This window comes from Mirounga angustirostris, unplaced genomic scaffold (genome assembly GCF_029215605.1).
Source record: "Mirounga angustirostris isolate CCGP_5_RB_7025 unplaced genomic scaffold, mMirAng1.0.hap1 SCAF_2, whole genome shotgun sequence".
NCBI classification, from domain to species: Eukaryota; Metazoa; Chordata; class Mammalia; order Carnivora; family Phocidae; genus Mirounga; species Mirounga angustirostris.
Window position 1 is genome coordinate 112,556,460 of NW_026991710.1, and position 21,158 is coordinate 112,577,617.

The 21,158-nt window shown below is 33.8% G+C and overlaps 1 non-coding gene across 1 annotated transcript; it reads right to left on the reverse strand.

Moving 5' to 3' along the window:
• Positions 1-436: 436 nt before the first annotated feature.
• On the reverse strand, positions 437-543 carry LOC123849115 (U6 spliceosomal RNA). Its single transcript, XR_006791953.1, has one exon. It is a non-coding gene; the product is annotated as a U6 spliceosomal RNA (small nuclear RNA).
• Positions 544-21,158: the final 20,615 nt, after the last annotated feature.

A 21,158-nucleotide genomic window follows, 5' to 3' on the forward strand; every position in this document is an offset into this window, starting at 1 on the left:
AATTTAATCCCAGCTCCTCTGCCTGTCTAATAAAAAAGTACTTCATATATAGAACATATAAGATGCGCCTGCTTTAAATCACCTTGGCTTGCTTAAACATTTTTAACTTTTGAAATTCACAATATGCCCACTTTGCAGTGTAACCTTTGATGTCTCCTCATCAAATCTTACTGGCTTACCCTAGGAATTTAGTCATTACAACTTATAAGTCCTGTAGACAAATTGTTTTCAGCATTTATAGTTTTTTTTTAATTTTATTATGTTATGTTAATCACCATACATTACATCATTAGTTTTTGTTGTAGTGTTCCATGATTCATTGTTTGTGTATAACACCCAGTGCTCCATGCAAAACGTGCCCTCTTTAATACCCACCACCAGGCTAACCTATACTCCCATCCCCCTCCCCTCAAGAACCCTCAGTTTGTTTCTCAGAGTTTATAGTTAACAGTTCATTGTCTTTCTATTCATCCTTGTGCAGGGGTCATGTTACTCTTCTCTGTATCATTCCAATTTTAGTATATGTGTTGCCAAAGCGAGCACAAGAGTTCACTGTCTTTTTGATCAAGGTGGCAGATAGAGTCCAAGGCTGGGGTTTAAGGGAATGGGGAAAAAGGGATAATCATTTCACCTAATTCCTTTTTGGGTAACTTTTCTTAGTTTTCATTGCCATAGCAAGAGATATTTTCAATTACTTATTTCTCAGTCCAATTCATTTCAATATATATTATAGTTAGTGAAAATATCTCCCAGATACTGGGAGTCATTTACCAGATATTTTCAAAGACACCATAAGAAAATTTTGTATTTTTCTTTGAATTATAATTCCTTTATTGGGATGTTGAAAAAGGCTGTATCAGGCTGCTAGTTACATGCCATGCTAAATGTTCAATCCTGCGGACTGATTGTATATTGAAATGTTCATACCATTTAGAGTAAAATCTTAAGCATAGGAGATATTCTCTGAATGGATATTTAGAATCTCTCTCCTTTTGAATTCTCTCATGTTTGATTTTCAGATCAGGCACTAGTAATCAACAGTTGTAGTGAATACGCAATCTGAGACTCACATTGCATAGAGAGTGATAGAAATAGATAAAGACTGTCAGACAGAAAAAGAAAAAGTGACAAAGATGAATTCTAAGGATAATTTACTTGGATATATAAACTATTCATTCTAAAATAATAAGAGTAGATAGAGGGAACAAAGCTATCTTGCTCTACCTGTCTCCATGTACAAATCATTCTAACCATATTCCAGTGCAAGACTCTAACAATGGTCAGAAGTTAAAATAGTTCAAATCTACTTAAAATACAAAAACAAAAACAAAAAACTTTCTTAATTAGTATATTTTTCCCTAGGAAGTGTAGATTTTTTTTTCTGCTTAACAAAGCCTTAGCAACATATATCACATATAATTTGAAAATGGATTTGTATGACATACCAGCCAGCAACAATGTAGGTTTTTGTCTTCTGTCTTGAACCTATAGAGAGAAATTTCTTGCTAGAAGGAAAAATATGATTTTTTTTGTTCTTACTATTAAAAAAAACACAGGAATTGAACTGCATGAGTTTTTGACAAATGAAATATATGTAATAAAAAAAAAGGTTCTGAACTTTATTTCAATAGTAAGGTTGTTGATGTAATTATCAACTGTATATTGCTAAAAAAATATGTTTATACAAATGCAATTTTTTCTTTGTGTCCACTACATCCTATCAGAAAGATGAATAAGAGATCACTTCTTACTGGTTTGTTTTGACTTTCATAAATTTGCTTTTAGAACTGGATATGATGCCAGTATTTGTTTCTTTTTTAAATAAACTCACTTTTTAAAACATAATTCTTCATTATGGGTATTAAAGGAAGGCATCTACTAGCTTTATGATTATTGCTTTGTCTATGAAGTTACTTGTAGCTTTAAGTGGTCAATAGCATTATTGGTTCAACCCAAGTTTGTACCTGTGTAAGTCTTAGAGGCTTCGACAGATCCATCCAGGTGCTTATGAAGGACCAAACCAAAGAAGACCATTGAAGATTTTCAATGATGAGCCATACCAAAGGGAGACAGTGTGGGGTTCTTGACTCTTTTTTTATGAAGTATAGAAGAAACTAATACCTTTTTTCTTTTTGGTTATTGAAGATAGACATATATATCTTAAAAATGTATATTTCTATGGTGAAAGAACTCTTGATTCAGATTTAGATAGAATTATTATATTATTATTTACATAAGTATATACATATATATATACACACACATATATATCATGAGGTTCTTAGAGACTTTATGTAACTATCAACTCTTTTTATTCAGGTCTTCAAATCGTATTTCTTTTTATTTTAGAAACATTTCCATATATTAAATCATAGTTGGTTAAGTTGAAATTATATATAAAATGAGTAAACATTCATTTGATGAACTAGATTAACATTCTTATTTAACAAGTAAATAATGATTGCTTCCTAATATAATGCCATTGTTTGCTATTCTTCAGTTAATAATGATAGTAACAATGGATAATCACAGTCATCAAACCAGGTAATTATACCCTAATTAACAATTTGAGGACAAAATACACAGAAACAAAATTAATAAGTAACTATTCAATATTTTTCCTTTGCAGGGCACCTAGGTGGCTTAGTCAGTTAAGACTCCGACTCTTGGTTCGGCTCAGGTCATGATCTCAAGGTCTTAATATCGAGCCCTGCATCATGCTCCCCACTGGGCATGGAGCCTACTTGAGATTCTCTCTCTCACCCTCTCCCTCTGTGCCCCCACCTTGCATGCACACTCTTGCTCTCTCAAAAAAAAAAAAAAAACCTTTAAAATTTTTCTTTTGCTTATTGGCATTCTTATTTATCACTATATCTTTTTATGTTTTAGAAGTATAAAAAGCCTATTTGAGATCATTTAGAAAATTGAACAAGGTTTTAATATACCCATTAAATTCTTCAACATGATTATACCAAGTTACGATATTCTAAAATTTAGACAACTTTTATCCCCTATTCTTATGGATGAACTAAATTGTTACTTTGTATAAAATGACTAGATTGTTTTATGGGGAATATTTTTACATTTGGGAGAAGTTTTATTAAACTACCAATGAAAGTATTACTCCTTAAAATTTTATAAGACAAAAGATTAATCTGCTTTGTTTTCAAGTCATAAATTTCAAATAATTGTCATCAGTAAACAGTTATGATAAACTTGTTGCCAGATGTTTTTTATCTAAGGTTAATTTTTTTTCCAATATATAACTGCCTCTCTCTGCACGTGCCTTAGCAAAAAGCATCTCTGTTTTCATTTTGTTTTTACTCCAAAAAACACAATGTTTATTTTATTTTATTTTTTTAAGATTTTATTTACTTATTTGACAGAGAGAGACACAGCAAGAGGGGGAACACAAGCGGGGGAGTGGGAGAGGGAGAAGCAGGCTTCCCGCGGAGCACAGAGCCCGATGTGGGGGCTCCATCCCAGGACCCTGGGATCAAGACCTGAGCCAAAGGCAGACACTTAAAGACTGAGTCACCCAGGAACCCCAACACAATGTTTATTTTTGATATTTAAAAAAAAATACGACATAATTTTGGAATGTATTTTAAAAGAAAGACAATGATACAGTTTTTAACAATATACTTATCTCCTTTCTTGTATTAATACCAGGGATTTGGGTCACTTTATCTTTTAGCTATCGTGATTAAAAAAAAAAAAAAAAAAGAGTGATGTCTCTTTGAGATGATGACTACTTTTTCTTTTTCTTTATTGCTCTATTACTTATATATTTGCCCCTACTTAGGGGGAAAATAGTTTAGACATTAAGGTCAAATTGTGAGATAAAGTAACATTGGACTTTAAAACAAAACCATTTGGTATTCCATGTTGAATTCAAATGCTTTTAAAGATAATTTCAATAACAGCTCAGTTTCTTGTTAAGTCTTTTTGCACCCTCTTGCTGATTCCAGCATAGACCCTTGTTTGTTTTTCTGTGTGTGCTTGTATGTTATGACCTCATATAATATCTTGATAAAATCACTTTGCATTCTTAAACAAAATTTTAGTAAGTTGTATGTATATAGTAGCTATGTTGAGAAGAAGAGAAAGTCAGGAGTATTACTTGATACATATGTGCAATTGAATAGACAGATGCAGTGCAATCTTAGGGAGAAAGAGAGTTAAGGAAGGATAGGAGGGCGGAAGAAGTAGGGGGGAGGAGATTAAGAGAGAGAAATAGTTGTTCATAGTATATAAAATCAAAAGAGGTTGAACTGATCCTGAACATCCTGAATTGTGAAAAACAATGGTGGTAAAACATAAAGCGATATTTAATATTGTCAATGTAACTGCATTATAGAGAAAATATATTCAATATTTTCTGCCTAACTTTGAGGGAAAAACAGAATCCTTTTATATATTCCTATGAACATGTAACATTTTGCCTTTTGAAACTCTTGGTGCCTGTGTTCAACAGAGAATTTGGATAGCAGGAGCCAATTTTATTTTTGAAAGTTGAAACTAGAGTACATTTATTTTAAAAGATGTGGTTTGATAATATTAAGGTATTTTCTTATTAATTATTGCATTTTCTCCAAGGATTATGAAATAGAACTTTTTCACTATAATATATTTTATTGACTTAGCCTGATCAAACAACACAATTCAAATATTTATATTGCTGTAATATATTTGTTTTATAATACCTGCAAATGAAATTAAATGTTTGGGCCAGAAAAAAATAATGCTCAGTTTTTAAGAATTTCTAACTTTTCTTATTAAGTAGTATGAAATCATGAGTTCTCAATGAAATTTTACCCAGAAAGATACTGTTTATTCTTCAGAAAAATCAGCAAAAAATATTTATCAGAGTGTACCATTTTGGGTCAAAAATTTAAAAAGGAATGCATGTGATTATTAAAATAAAATTAAAAAATTAAACAACTCATGTTCCTCTAAAATATTATGTAGGGAGATTGTATTTTATGATTCTAATTTTTAAAGTGTAAAATGGTATATACTATTCTGTATGTTTGATAGAATTTACAAGAAAAGTAACAAAATAAGGATGATAATTATGAAAATTATAGAAATAGTAATAATATTAATTTGGGGGCACATATGCGGCTCACTCAGTTAAGCATCTGATTCTTGTTTTTGGCTCAGGTCATGATCTCGGGGTCCTGGGATCAAGTCCCGTGTGGGCTCCCTGCTCAGTGGGGAGTCTGCTTAAGGATTCTCTCTTTTCCTCTCCCTCTGCCCCTCACCCCACTTGCACACACACTCTCTCAAATGAATAAATAAATTTTTAAAGTAATAGTAATAATAATAATATTGATGATGTTGCTGATGATAAAGTATTTGTTCAGTTCGTAACAGGTAAGTAATACATAGAGAAGTAAGTACGCACATTTGCTTCCTTATTAATCAAGGCTATTTGATTTTATTAAGTCATGTGGCAATGGGAGAACCAAAGATGAGCTTCATGCTTGTTAGAACTTTAGTTTGGGAGAAATCTGAAATTCAAATTATGAGTAGAAGAGTGAGTAGGACTTAGGAGAATGTAACATTCTCAAGACAACAGGAATATTTGAACCAAATATTAGCTAAGTTGGTTTAGCTGTTTAACTAAAGCTTAAATAAATCATAACTTTCAAATTTTAAGTCCATTCTGTATTAAAACAGAGATAGAGCAAATATCCCCTACTAGTTATTATTCTCTTTTTCCTTAAAATTAATATACAGTGAAAGCATAAAGGCTAGAAAGCCCTACTGAGATTGAGAGAACAATTGTCCAAAAAAGCATGGTTGGAATATTATTCAGTACTAAAAATAAATGAGGTATCAGGCCATGAAAAGACATAGAAGAAACCTAACTCCATATCACTAAATGAAAGAATCCAATCTGAAAAGGCTGCACACTGTACGATTCCAATTATGTGTGACATATTATGAAAGGCAGTAAGAATATCCTTGGTTGCCAGAAGTGTGGGAGGGGAGAAGTGAACAGGCAGGGCACAGAGGATTTTTAAGGCCGTGAAACAATTCTGTAGCATTCTGTAGCTGGACACAACGTGATTATACATTTATTCAAACCTGTAGAATGTACAAGACCAAGAGTGAACTTTAATATAACCTGAGGACCTTGGGTGATAATGGTGTGTCAACATAAGTTTGTTGGTTGCAACAAACGTAGCACTCTGGGACAGAATGCTTGTTGGTGGGGAGGCTGTGTATGTGTGGGGTCAAAGGTATATGAAAAATCCCTGTATCTTCTCAATTTTGCTGTGAACCTAAAACTGCCCTAAAGACTAAAGTCTATTAAAAAAATTAAAAGAACATGGTAATCCTGGGAAAGAGTAGAAGACACCAATGGGCTGCAACTCTGAAAGAGACTGATAGTGCTGAAAAAGAACTGAGCTATAAAGCAATAACCTAGTAAGAGAAAGGGGAAAACCATCATCATGATTATTTTTCCCCTTTTCCACCCTATTCATTAGGTAGGAAATTAGTGTTTAGAAAGCACAAGATGAAAAACATTTAGAAATAAATATATATATATATGCAAAATTAGTTTTATTTCTGCTTTAATTATTTGTACTATCATATTATTTTCTTTTTTTCATTTTAAGATTTATTTATTTATTTTATAGAGAGAGGAGGGAGGGGTAGAGGGAGAGGGAGAGATTCCTCAAGCAGATTCCCCACTGAGCGCAGAGCCAAATTCAGGACTCAACCTCATGACCCTAAGATCATGACCTAAGTCAAAACCAAGAGTTGGACACTCAACCAACTGAGACACCCAGGTTCCCCTGTAATATTTTCAGTGCTAATTTGTATATATGATTACAAATTTTAGGTTTTCTAGAGTCTAATTGGAAATATTTCTTGTACTGGGGAAGAAGGGTAATGGACTGATTCAGAAGACAGAATAATACTGCCCATTCCTTTGTTAGTTACTAAGCTTGTATAGCCTTGACTATATTACTGGATGTTTTTGGGTAATTTTTTTCATTTTTTCACAATGTTTACAGAACCAACCTATACTATGAATTTTACCATGTTATTGTGAGGATCACAAATAGATACTAAATTGATATGTATGTATATAAATATATAACTGTATACATCCAAGGATTTAGTTACTATAGGAAGGTTTGGCAAGTAGCTTTGATGCTCTGGTGGCTTAAATACATTCAGTACATCTGGACACTTACTACAATCTACTTCCATGTAGGACTGGGCTGGACATAGATTCAGCAATATGTCCACGGTGAGCTCTTCAAATTTCATAAAAATGTCAGTATTATAGTTTGTTCCATTAATGATCAAAGCTTATGAATCTGTTTTAATCAGAAACGAAATGTATCCACTTCATATTTATATCCATTCACTCATTTATTAATATTTAATAAGTGTCTTCAATATGCAAACTAACATGTTAATCCTTGGGATACATCAGAAGACAATGTAAACACAGTTCTTGATCTCAAAATAATAATCGTATTCAATAATATGTGCTCCTGGAAATCCACTTGGCTAAAAATCACAATTTTTTTCTCAGTATAATCCTCTAGTTTTTAGTGGAGCTAAACATCTTCTTGTGCTTCATCATTTTTGTGTATCTTCTTGTACATATTTCATATTAATAATCTTTCCTAAATTTCTGTAGGATCATTTGTCTCTTTCTTGTTTTTTAGAAGTTCTTTGTTGTTTGTGATTATGTACCTTTATTTTATATGCTCACACTTGTTTATTGTTCATTTCTTGATTTTAAATATTGTGTGGATATTGGAAGTCTACAAGGTTTATTCACTAGTTAACTGACTAGTTAATATAGAAGAAGGAGGTTCTGTTTGGAGAAAGGGGACATAGAGAAGGGAGAAAGGAAAGGGAATTGGAGAAGAAAGTTTGCCATGTGCTCTACTCTCCTGTATTTTGTGGACAAAAACCACTAGAAAAGTATTCTCATGAAGTGAGATTTGAAGGATACACCCATGAGAATTTCCCTTTAATTTAGAGCCTGATTCTGGAAACAAGGAATGGAAAACATTTTCTTTTCTGGATTCTCAGATGGTACACACTTAAAACCCTACCTGAGATACAAAACCAGGAGCATCTAAATCCATAGTGAAAGGTCCCAAAAATATGCAAGGCAGTTTCCCTGAATTATATCATGGTTTTATTCTAATTGTGAGGTAAGCAACAAGAATTATTGGAAATACCAAATATGGAAGAAATGATAATAAAAATTATTATATTACATAGTTGCTGAATTTAATATGTATGTCTCAGTTCTAGTTATATTATTTGTTATGTAGTGAAGAATTAAATTTACACAAAGATAGATTTGGCCTTTGTTCTCAAAATGGTCTTTAGGCAATTGGAATATCCTTCCTGACAGAAGTGACTTTGTTTGCCTGGAGGCTTTGGCCAACAGTCTAACAATATGTTTCATGATAGGGGCTTTGGACCACATGGTATCAGTTCTGCCCTCAGGAAAGACTGGCAAATCATAGTTTTAACCTGACCTCTGGCAAGGGATGGAGAGGTCAGCCACAAGGGTACTATGTGATTGAGCCCCAGTAAAGATTCTGGAGGTCAGCCACAAGGGTACTATGTGATTGAGCCCCAGTAAAGATTCTGGACACCAAAGATTCTGGAGCTTTCTTGGTTACTAATACTCAATGTGTACTGTTACATATTAATGCTGGAAAAGTAACATGTCCATAACGCCATAAGTTGAGAACATTGGAAGCTCCACATTTGGCAACTTTCCTGAACTCTGCCCCATGCATTTCTTCCCTTGGCTGATTTCAAGCTGTATTTTTTTCCTCATAATGAACTGTAACCACAAATATAATCACCTTAAGTGAATTCTGTGAGTTTTTCTAGTGAATTGTCAAACCTAAAAGTAACTACTAAGTAAACCCTATTCCTCCAAATTGAAGTTGCAGTCAGAAAAGAAGGCAGTTTTGGGTGGACTGTTTACTTTAAACTTTGCAGTTGCCCTAAGGCTTTGTAGTTGGCCATAACTTTTGCAAATGTTTATCTAAATCTCTCTACTATATTGTCAATCCAAAAGATGCTTAGAAGTTAAACACAGCAGCAAAAAAAAAAAAAAAAAAAAAAAAAGGAAAAGTATTGGAAAGTGCCCTCTAACAGCCTTATTCAAAAATTTTATCAAAGGTGTAACCCATTTTGAGCTATGTAACCAGTGCTGAGTCAGAAGAGCAAAAAGTGAAATTGTGGGAAAAAAAAAAAATAGCAACTGTATTTTCCAAATTGTACCTGGCAAGAAAACTGAGAAACCCACATCTGTTCCTGGGAATTAATATTCCCTTATCACAGAAGAGAACCACCTTAGGTTATTTGTTATAGCTGCCATAAAAGAAAATATCAAAGTGAAACAGAAGTCTAATGTTATATTTTGAACCCTCTGAGAATACCCTCCAAGTGGCTGGTGGCTGTAGGCCTCCAAACACTGAAGAATGTAATCACTTAAATTGTTTGAAAAATAAGGATAGACACTTTTGATCAAAAGTTAAGTGGCATTACAACTGTAAATGCTTAGTATAAAATAAATCCTTACAAATCAAAATATATTGCAATGGTATTTATTAAATTTATCCATTTTTTCATTGTGTAATGCACCAGAAACTTTTACAAAATTATTTTACATCATATTAAGCATTTATATTACATTAAATATCATATATTTATGTCTCATGGTGCAAGAGAAAAGATGCACACCCTTCATAAATTGTTAGGTACCACTGAGATTAGATGGAATTAAACCCACAAAAGAGTTTTTTATCTCAAACAATGATATTCTACATTAAAATAAGGACAACATTGTTTCTTTTATCCTAGTGAAGATGAGCTAAGAGAATTTTGAATAAAAACAATGCCAAGTTACTCTATTTTAGTAGATAAAATATACAAGATGTGAATTCCACAAACATTGCCTCTACTACTAGAAGATGACCGTGTTGTTAACTTATATACCTCATGACTATTTAATATGATCAAAGAAAATACTAACTGTCCTCCTGACATCTCAACAGGTCATTCTCAGAACAGCTTAGTCTAAAATAAATAAATAACAGCTAACAGCTTAGTTTAAAATAAATAAACAACAGCCAAAATAAACAACTAGCCAAATAAACAAACTATAGTTGTTGATAAAAAATTATAATCCATTTCAAATGCATTTCAGAATGGTATTTTAGTTTGTTATGCCAGCAGCCTGTTCACAAGGGTCAGGCTGAGAGAGAAAATATTGTGATCTGAGCAGTCATGGAAGCTCTATTGCTAATTTTGTATATGTACATGTTTCCTTCCCTTTAAAAAGAAATACTCATTTTTAGAAATAGTATTAATAAGAATATAATGGTGGCAATATTCAAAATTCAAATATGTTAAAATAATTTTATGAGCTTTAATTTATTGCAATGTAATATTATTTAATTTTGAAACATATGTGGAAAAAAATGATGTCCAATAGCTGATAGTCATAACTTCAGGTGAATTATTCAAAATTGTTCATTGATAGTGAAATCTGATTTCTTTTTTTTTTTTTTTAGAATTTTTTTTAAAGATTTTATTTATTTATTCCATGGTGGGGCGGGGGAGTGGAGGGAGGAGCTGAGTGAGAGGGTCAAGAGACTCCACGCTGAGTGTAAAGCCTGACATGGGGCTCGATCTTAAGACCCTGAGATCATGAGCTGAGCCAAAACCAAGAGTCAGATGCTTAATTGACCGAGTCACCCAGGCGCCCCTTGAAATCTGTTTTCTTTCCACATAGTGATAGCTATTCATTGTTATTAAATGATCAGCATTTTAACATTGTAATAATATGAAATGCTAAATATATAATAGTTTATTAAATTTAAAAATAATCACAGAATTAGTTTTCTTTAGTTTAAAAATAGTTAAGACACTTGTATCTTCTCTTTCACATCATATATATTAATTTTATTTTAATCTCATTATTGCACATAGTGTTTGTGATTGTATACAATTTAAAAGAGAGAAGAACAAGCAGCAAATAAAATAAAATTTATTCCCAAACCCACTGATTGTCTAAAATTTGGAGTGTGGTTTAAAATTTTTCCCCAATGATCTTGTGACTCAGTCCTATTTTCTCTCTTCTACCTCTCTCTGTGTCTCTATTCTGGACTTACGCTAGCGTTCAAAAGTTTAATGTAATGTTTTTAATTATACTATAGTTTGGACAAATTAAAACACACTATTCAAAAAGCTTTGTTACAGATATTGAAGTGTATTTTGTGTTATCACATACATTGCTATTGAATAGGTATTCCACCTGCCTATTGTTCCTCAATGTGAATTAAATATAGTTCAATACAGTTTTTACAAGTCTGTGTTGCATGTCATCTGTTGGATCTTTTAAAAATAACATCAGTGAAGGTCTACATGTGAAGAGTTTCAGTAGAAATGCGGAAGGCAGATTTCAGTGAATCAAGAGGATTAGAGATCTCCCTGATTGTGTGATTGCTCAGCACGGTTGAGAACGTGTAATATTTTAGTTGAATGTCTTTTTAAAATTATTATGATCCCCCTTTTCTTACAATTGGCCTACGGCCCATGATTTACACTAAAAAAATGTACCTGAGTTTAGCTGGATTTTTAAAAAATATTTTTATATATAATATGCAAGACTTACAGGTTTTAAATTATTGTAAGTCTGTCTAGTATATTGAATAATATATATGTCAAATATTTAAACAGTATCAAATTAAATGACAAAAACACATAGTCAGAAACATTTATAGATAGCATGTATACATTAATATTTGTATATTAGTATATGCAAAATTCCTAATGGCTTTAATTTTTAAATTATTGTTTTAAAATTTTTTAAATTTAAAAATTAACTGAGTTCAGGTCATGGAACATGTGTATTGTCAGGACTACTTAGGCAAAGGGTGTTGTTCGTGGACTAACCTGTTCATAGGAAATTCAAGAAATAAGTGTCATTTTCAACTCTTTAAGGATTACATTAAAATAATAAAAGATATCTAAGATAAATAAGGTAGCCTCTGTCATAAGAACACATTGCCATTTCTAGATTCAGTAATGTCATAAATTATATTTTTATTTTTGCCATGTATAGAGTGCCACCGCAGTGTATGAGGTAAATGCATATATTTTAGGGAGGGAGTTTGTATTCTTAATTATGCAAAAAATAAAATTAAATGTTACTTTCAAAATTTTTAAAGGGGACATTGTATTTTATAAACTTGGATTTCATTTGTTAGAAGCTATCTTCTGGGATTATCTTATAAAACAATTCACATCAGAGAAGAGTTAGCATTACCCAGAGGAATGGAAATCAACTAGGAAAGTTGACTCACTAATTATTTAGCAGACTTGAACGAATCAGTATCCAAAAGGATTACTGCCCAAAAGCCTGCCCTGGGGTTGAAGCAGGTGTTGTTTCATCAGAATTCAGCATTACTGCTATTTCAAGGAAGAATTCAAAAAGACAACCCTGAGAAAGAAAGTCCCATCTCTGTGACAGGAAAAGCATGAGTCCTAAGCTAGACTGTATGCTTTCTCCATCTCAGTCATTTCCTAGGCTGCGTTCTGCCTCAGATAGATCCCCGACCAACTGCAAAGCTGAATTCTTCGCCTGAAAACGGTGACGGCACCCTCGCAGCAAATCGCAGGCACACAGGTGTTTGAAGGGATCCGCGATATAGCTAGACAGAAGCCAAATTTCAGGTAGAATCACCCATAAAGGTTATAACTATAAGGCCAAAAGTTGCCTACTAATCTTGCTTTCAAAGGGTTACGGCTCACGGCTACACTGAAGAACCTTCCTCCTTAAAGTGAGTCACCATTAAGTTCCCCTGCAACTGTCTGGGAGACTGTTTTGGTTGGAATTAGAGGGCTGTAATGACTGCATTGCTCATTGCCTCTGTGTGTAACACCTGCAAGTTCTTTAGTCCTTATTATCTCTCAAGCAGTCTCAATGACTTTGAGTATTTCGCTTAGTGAGTAGGAGTAAGGAAAGCAATCTATTGTTCACGATGTTAATTATTACAGATTGTCAATCAATCTTGACAGCAGATGTTTTTTTCTTGCTATTTTCTGTGGACAAGAGGCTATAGAAACTTTGCTCTGAAAAACAGTAAGAAACTTCTGGTCTTGGGGACCACCTCCTTATTTGTATCACAGATGAAACATGTCAAGGAAAGCTAGTTTTGTTGTTTTTGATTAAATAACCACATACTTGCAAGCTAGCCCGTACTTGCTTCCTTGTCTGCTTGAATATGGCCTGTTGGCCATTTAGCAAATGAATTACGACACACATATTCTGCACTTCAGAGAAACCAGTTTATGTGAATATGGACATAAAGTTAAATGGTGGGGGTGGGGGGATCTGTTGTCACAATAATGAATCTGAGGACTCTCCTCGGCATAACTCTGCTCCCTCTAAGAATCCCAGTTTTTCTTGATGCTTGTAAATATGTTTTTTAAAGATTTTATTTATTTATTTTAGAGACAGTGGGATCATGAATGGGAGGGCCGAGGGAGAGGGAGAGAGAATCCCAAGCAGACTCAGCGTTGAGCACAGAGCCCGACATGGGGCTCGATCTCACGACCCTGAGATCATGACCTAAGCCGAAATCAAGTGTCGACGCTTAACTGACTGTGCCACCACTCGGGCAGGTGCCCCTTGATACTTGTAAATAATTCTGACCAAATGAAAGGTGTGCTCACATCTTCCTTGCTTTTTGTATCTAATTTTACTGTCTCTGGTCATTGCGTTTTTATGTATTTAATCACAAAAGTGATTCTACCTTAATAGTGTCCCTGCTTCTGAACTATTCAAGAGTTTTGCCTAATCCCAGACAGGCAAAGTGACACTGTGCATTGGCAGCAAATATTTTGTATCACAGATGAGAATTTGACAAAGTTAGTTTTAGATGCACCCTAATCTGCAGAAATAACTGGGTTAGGTATCAGCTCATGAACTAAAATCTTGACCTGTTTCTTTTTTTTTTTTTTTTTTAAGATTTATTTATTTATTTGAGAGAGAATGAGAGAGAGCAAGCACATGAGAGGGGGGAGGGTCAGAGGGAGAAGCAACTCCCTGCCGAGCAGGGAGCCCGATGCGGGACTCGATCCCAGGACTCCAGGATCATGACCTGAGCCAAAGGCAGTCGCTTAACCGACTGAGCCACCCAGGCGCCCTTGACCTGCTTCTTTTAAGACACATGTCATTTAGGACGGATTCAGGTGTGTGAAAAAGAGAGCCGTGGAAGATCTTAGCTCTTAGATTGTTCACTACAGGGATGGTTTTTTTGTTTGTTTGTTTTTTTAAAGATTGTATTTGACAGAGAGAGAGAGACAGCGAGAGAGGGAACACAAGCAGGGGGAGTGGGAGAGTGAGAAGTAGCCTTCCTGCAGAGTAGGGAGCCTAATGTGGGGCTCGATCCCAGGACCCTGGGATCATGACCTGAGCTGAAGGCAGACGCTTAACGACTGAACCACCCAGGTGCCCCACTACAGGGATGTTTTTGATGGAAATAGATATTAGCCAAGAATAGTAGGCAGCTATAATGGCAGAATTTGAGAAAAGAGGCACATCCTAATTGATACTCATCATATTCAGGTATCAAATTTATCTTGTATTTTTTATTTAATTTATAAAACACATTTTCTTTCAGTTAAGAAGCTAGTATTGTCTCCCTCATATAGCAAGAATAATGCCACAGCTAAAAATCCTAAATCAAATTTCCCAATAAAAAGATAGGAGCTGGCCTCATTCTAAAGTACACAAGAATAGTCAAATACTCCAAAACTCTAACAGCCCAGTAAAAAAAAAAAAGAAAAAAAAAAAAAAGAAGATATGGACAAATTTTAACTAATTTATTACAGTAGTTTGCAGTAGTTAAGGGCTCCCAGAGAGTCTTCTCATTCTTTTGCTCATCTTCATCTGACCTTTGGAATAGCTGAGTTAGGCTTAGCATGAAAGCAGTGAATCTCCGTACTCTTGTTTCTGTGTAGTTGTCATGAGCAATTGGGGAATGCTTAGCGTGCATGCTATGTACATCCCTGGCCCGAATGATATCAGGCTTTGATATATAAATTAAAGACTTCTATGACTCCTAAACTATACTGTGACTTTTTAGTGAAACCCTTGAAGGAAAATTAGAAGGCAAATATTTATAACTTTTATAAAATATTCTACTGAAATTAGATTTCTGAGCTAACGATAGCTGAAGATTTTCCTTAAATACTTGTGTCTTAGTCATGTCTTCCTATGAACCACTGCTGTTTTTTTTGTTTTTTCTTTTGGTAGAGAACAATGAACAAGCATATCATCTTAGATTTGATGTGAAATATACTATCTAAAGTGGTATATGAAAACTTTGGTTCTAAAGGAGAATGAATATATGTCAGCTATACTCCCTGTCTTCTCCCTTTTGCTTTTCCACGAATATGACTGTGTCCACTATTGCAGATAGATGGATTTGTAAAACATATACCATATGCATTATAAATATAAATGAATGAATTCCTTTTAATGAAATTTAAGAGAAAAATTTACATAAACATGGCCTTTGAGTTAATTTTAAAGGCTGTGAAAAACTTCAATAGGCTATGAAAAATTTCTATTGTTACATGGATATGAGTATTTTAGAACTCTCTAAACACATTTTTTAATTAAAAACGATAATGTTTTCATTAAGCACATACAGCAAATAATTTATAGTGTTTTAGGCTATGTACCTTTTCTTTTCTCCATGTTTTCCTCAGTAAAAAAAAAAAAAAAAATGTTGAAATGCACCTTGGCTCAAAACTGCCTTCATAATGACAATATAAATAATATGTTCTGAATCATAATCAAGTACAGTTAGGCTTTATTCAATAACCCAAACAACTAATTATATGCCATGCTAGATAAATCAGTATAAATATAACAGAAGCTAGAAACAGCCGGGTGGATGTCTAGGGATATTGAAGCTTTCTTTTTTTGTAGATAAAATCAGCGTACCGTGGACACTGGAGAATTGGATAATCTCTTCATGAGATATCCTAAATACAATAGATTTCTTTACTTTTTAAAAATAATATACTTGATGATTATATAGTAATATAACTAGAAATTAAGAAAATAAAGAAAAATCTTAAAAATTAATAAAATAATCAACATTTGAAGAAAGATAGCTCTTTATGTTTCTCACTTTGGGTTACTTCTGTCCCATAGTATGGCACTTTATTATTTTGTCAACAATTATATAAATGTTTCTTTTCTTGACTTTTTCTTATTTGCTTGATCACTGTCTCTGCCAGAAAGTTGGTTTGCGGTTTATTAACCCTGTATGCAGACCCTTTTAAAGTCTTGTTTGGAACATCCATGTTTTGAATTAATAGGCATTTAAGTGGACATATTTAACTACAAGAAAAATAACGTTAACACAATTAGTTACTCCCCATTTTGAAATGTCCTTCTTCCTTGGATTAAATTAATTTCTCTACATTTCACATTTTCATTTCCTGATTCTATTCTATAGGCCCGGAATGGAATAGTCACATCTCTCGGTGCCATGAGTTAATGAGTAAAGAAGGCGTAGATATAGGAAATAGAAGCTTGGGTTTAAAGTGAGGACGCAATACCCAAGGAAGAAATTGTTCCAGACTCAGAGTACATCCTTCACCCAGAGGGTTCAGAAGCACCTTCCATTTATTACTGGATAGAAATGCAAACCCAGTGTTACCAGATCTATTTTTTAAGCCAAAGAGAATTGTAGATTTTAAGGGAAATTCTTTTGAAAAATATTGTCAGTTAATTTTAAAAACATAATTTGTGGGACAGTACTTTTCAATTTAAAAATAAAACTTAATATGAAAAGCAGATATGACTCACAGGCCAAAAATTTCCAGTTTGTGATGTATGCCACATCACCTTCAGCCATGTTCTTAATGAGCAATCATTTTGCATATTTCACAAATTTATATTTTCAAATGATAATTTAAAACTCTGGACAAATTTATCACCCAGTTGAAATCTCACTTGGTAGTCACTATGTCGTTGTCACCTCTATATGGCCATAATTACTTCTTTTTTTCCCTAAAGATTTTATTTATTTATGTATTTATTTATTTATTTGAGAGAGAGAGAGAGAGAGAGAGAATATGGGGGGGTGGGGCAGAGGGAGAAGCAGACTCCCAGCTGAGCAGGGAGCCTGATGCGGGTCTCACCTGAGCCAAAGGTAGATACTCAACCAACTGAGCCACCCAGACATCCCATGTCTTTGAATTTCTTTTTTTCTTTTTTTTTTTAAGATTTTATTTTATTTATTTGAGAGAGAGAGTGAGAGAGAGCACAAGAGGGGGTATGGTCAGAGGGAGAAGCAGACTCCCCGCTGAGCAGGGAGCTCGATGCGGGTCTCGATCCCAGGACTCCATCCCAGGACCCCAGGACCATGACCTGGGCAGGAGGCAGTCACTTAACCAACAAAGCCACCCAGGCGCCCAGATATAGATTTTTTTTTTCTTCTTAAACCATTATTATTTTTTTAAGATTTTATTTATTTATTTGAGAGAGAGAGAGAATGAGAGAGAGCACATGAGAGGGAGGAGGGTCAGAGGGAGAAGCAGGCTCCCTGCTGAGCAGGGAGCCCGATGCGGGACTCGATCCAGGGACTCCAGGATCATGACCTGAGCCGAAGGCAGTCGCTTAACCAACTGAACCACCCAGGCACCCCATGTCTTTGAATTTCTTGAATTTTTTTTTTAGTACTTAGAGTAATTTTCACTTTTATTTTAATGGTTACCTTTGTGTTCATATTTTTTGAAAGATTTATTTATTTATTTATTTATTTAGAGAGAGAGAGAGCATGAGAAGGGGGTGGGTCAGAGGAAGAGGGAGAGAGAGAATCCCAAGCAGACTCCCGTCTGGGTGCAGAGTTCGACATGGGGCTCCATCTCATGACCCTGAGCTCATGACTGAAGCCGAAATCAAGAGTTGGTTGAGCATCTGACTCTTGGTTTCAGCTCAGGTCATGATCTCAGGGTCGTGAGATGGAGCCCCACATCATGTCCGGCTCTGAGCTCAGCCTGAGGTCTGCTTAGATTCTCTCCCTCTGCCCCTCCACCTTCTTGAGCTCCCTCTCAAACAAATAAAATCTTAACAACAAAAAAAAGTATTTCCTTACTTAACATTATACTATCATTTTTGTTGGTTTTATACATCTTTTACTAGGATTTATTACATATCGATCAATAATCTTATTTTAATTTCTTCTTTTTCTACCTATTCTCTCCCAATTTTTCTAGTAGCATCTTTCTACTTTGTTAGACACCATAATGGTTACATATAATCATTTAACCCATGACTCCACTCTTGTGGTATCCTTAGCTCAAAAATTAAACACAAAATGATCAAAGTCATTCTTTTTGCCAAAGTTTTCATTGTCATCTTCTATTGGTGAGGTTCTTCCTGTACTGAATTCCTCAGAAAGAAGATATTACTGTTCTTCAATGTTCTTCAAAATGCAGCATTGTTTTTTTATCACTTTGAGACTTAAAGAAAAGCTTAGCTGGATATAGAGTCCCCGCTCCACACAATTTTTTCCCTTAATTTCTTGAAAATGCTGCTCCACTGTTGTCATACTTTGTCCTTTCTAAATGTGGAATAAGAGGTGGAAATCTTCACTTTTGAATCTCTGTAGAGGAAAAGTTCTGGTATTATTGTTTTTCTCTATTTCTCCCAAATTCTTCACTTCTTCCTGTCAATTTCTTCCTTCTTAATCTCTCTATCCCTCATTTCCCTTCCCTGTGAAATAGGAATAATAATTGCATCAACTTCACTGGGTCAGTATAATTATAAATGAGATTATGCATGGAAACTGATCTGCAAATGTCAGGGATATTTTAACTCAATGCATGTATGCTATTAATATAATATAATTACATATATATTTCAACTATTAACTATCAACTATTAACAATAATTTATTAGGAATAAAAACCTATAGCTCAAAGCATTTTATATCTCAGCATTTTACCTTGCTTCATCTTAGCTTTAACAAACATGGCCTTTTCAAATTAGGAAAATTCAGGTAAGAAAAAATTCCATATAGTTGTATAAAAAGCTCACACTGTGGTCTAACAGAAAGGTGCACCATAAGATCTTCAAGGGCATAGATTTTATTTTATAGTGTATTAATTTTCATGGTGACATGGAAAATAAATCTAAGGTTGCAAAAGATTGTGATTACAAAACAGCTGTAACTACTGTCATTTACTAGGTTACAAATTTAGTTTAAACATCATGATCATTTCATGGGTGACACAAGATAAAAAAGAATATAAAATTTTACTCTGAAATCAATCTATACATACCTATAAATAAAATTTTATGTCTAGCCAACGAATGCATTTTCATTATTCTCAAAGTATATATGAACAGTGACCATATATTTATGAACATTTTCACAAGAATCTAATATGATAATTTTGCATGTATTCCTTCAATCTTAAACGCTTGAAAACTATTGTATAGACAATATTCATAGCACTACTTCCTCATTGCTTTACTCAATTGTAGGATTTAACTACATACATTATTTTAATTATTTATAATATGTAATCTCAAAATAAAATAAGAGTGTTTATTTTGTGTCTACTATATGTTTAGACTTGTGCTTTATCCTAGAAGAATTTGTAATCAACCTTGGGACAAGTCACATATTTGTGGAGATACTTATGTAGTTAATATAAACAATACACGTTTAGGTTCGAAAATGAAACAAACAGCATGTGTATACAAAAGCTTACTTTCCTATGCTGTGGTTAAGTAATAGTGGAAATAAAGAGTTCTCTGACTGCCTGAACAACTAAAGCTCTTTCCTAATTATAGTATTTCATTAAATACCAAGCATATAAAAATAACAAGATGATAGACATTTAAACCAACAAAGATTTCTTAACTTCAAAAATTATGTAGTAGTTGCATTTAGTTTATGAGTCCAGGAGTTTGGTAAAACTGCTGATTTCATTTTCATATTTCAAATCTAGAGAAACTTTATTCAAAGGAGGTTGGGGAACTGGCTAAATCTCTTGAACATCTGTGATCTATAAATTAAAAAATAGACTTATTTTTTTGCTCAGTATATTTTAGTGAATTAAAAAGGTGATAATGCAAATGGCTCTAATTCACTTTAGATAGCTAAACAGCTGATTTTGTATGCTGGAACAAAAGGTATAAAAGGAACCTATTTTAAGCTCATGCTAATTTGATTGACTTATTACATTATTTCTTCCTACTAATTTTAACTCTTGATTATCTACTTTCTTTATGGCACCGTTGCACATTTTATATAATAACATTCATTCATACTCCCATTTAAATAACAAATTGTCATGGATTACTTGCTAACAATCCAGCAGACCTTGAAATAGACACTGAGTCTTTCAGGCAGGATTTTATAGATCAGTTTAGTTATTGTAGGAGCCAATGCGGCAGATAATCATTTTTTTTTAATTTATTTTATTTTCCCCTCACATAGAAATGTTAAATTTTATTGATTCAGGAATAAAAAGTAAAAATATTTTATTTAATTGAAGTGGTGATGATAAATGTATATTGAAATTTCCTTCCTTTTTAACTAGATGAATTGAATTTTGTACAAACTCAAAAAATTTTCCAGCTCAGGTCCAGCCTTGAGGGCAAGAATATAGCTGATAACTATCATTCTCAAGGACAGAATTCAATGGGGCAGTTCAGTTCTTTTCTGCCTACTGTGAGGCCATGAAAAAACAAAGAGAGATCCATTGGTTGATGGGGGAAGTAACCACTGACAGGCATGGAATCTTAAATGAGCATACTGAAGCAACTGACCCTCTCTTTCCCTGTAACTACATCAAACTGCCTCCATTCTCTTCAAACCTTCCCCATTGCTAATTTTCTATCTCCTCACTACCTATAACTTATGAGAAACAAAGGGAAAATAAAGGCCAACCAAAGTCACTTTTTAAAAAGTCCTTAAAAAAAGAATGCCACATGAAGGGAAAGAGATATGCACACAGGGAAGACAAGGAAAAGACATGGATACCAGAGGCAAGGGAGATGGGGGAGAGAAGCCTGAAACAATCCTTCCTTTTCAGCCTTCCGA